At 49.9% G+C, this 931-nt stretch overlaps 1 protein-coding gene across 3 annotated transcripts in view; it reads left to right on the top strand.

Moving 5' to 3' along the window:
• Positions 1 to 931, top strand: part of LOC127751085 (uncharacterized) — a 9,056-nt gene that overhangs the window by 7,555 nt on the left and 570 nt on the right. The gene's annotated exons all lie outside the window — the stretch shown is intronic.

Below are 931 nucleotides of genomic sequence, written 5' to 3' on the forward strand. Positions count from 1 at the left end.
ACATCGCGAAGCCTGTTACGCGAGACGTGGTCTGGCGTACATCTACCTAGTTACCATTAGAAACCTAAGTGAATTACTTTTACGTTTGACCTTTACGGAAGGGGGTGAACTCACCATGGACGATCTTCATGCCCGGCCAGCTCTCGCACAGGGAAGTGACGACAGCATTCGCGAACTCCCAGCCGTTGTCCGACTGGTGAACGGTTGGAGCTCCGAAGATCAGGAATATTTCGAGTAGATTCTGCGCCACTTCCCTGGCACTCTTGTGCTTGAGAACCCGAATTTGAACGAATTTTGTAAGGTGATCTAGTGTGTTCATGATAAACTCATATTCACCGTCCGGGCTCGATTAGAAATCTATAAGATCAACTTGCACTCGATCGTTAAGTTGGTGGAACACCATTGGCTTCACCGTGTGACCCCCGAGGCAGACACCGCACAGTTCAAGGAATATAACGATAGCCTCCACGCTGACATTCTTGTAGTGCTCTTTGACTAATTCAAACATCCGATTTCGCCGTCCGTATTGAAGCTCGAGGTGTGCTTCAAGCAGGATGTCGTATAGTTCTTCATTTTTTGCGAAAAATCGCATTCTCGTGTCGCCGTCTTCAGGTTTCGCAATCAGGTTGTCTTCCCCTCCCACATGGCAAAGCGAAAAGCGGTTTGTGCGCCGGTTGTTTACAGAGCCGCCTTTTTTTTTCTAGCGCAACTTTGACTTCCCTCACGAATTTTGCGTATTGTTCTGCGTCCATATTGTAATAAATCGGTGGACGGAGTAGGAAGGTCTTTATTCGGCGGGAGCCAGGGCAGAAGTGAGCGGGCTACAAGAATGCACCATGGCAACGCGCGGGGGAGTGGTTGCGCATGCGCGTGGGCGGGGTGTGGTGGAAAGCCGGTCCGATGTAGTACACACTTTACAACACTATCCCTC

The sequence above is a fragment of the Frankliniella occidentalis genome, unplaced genomic scaffold (assembly GCF_000697945.3).
Source record: "Frankliniella occidentalis isolate FOCC.00 unplaced genomic scaffold, Focc_3.1 Scaffold333, whole genome shotgun sequence".
NCBI lineage: Eukaryota > Metazoa > Arthropoda > Insecta > Thysanoptera > Thripidae > Frankliniella > Frankliniella occidentalis.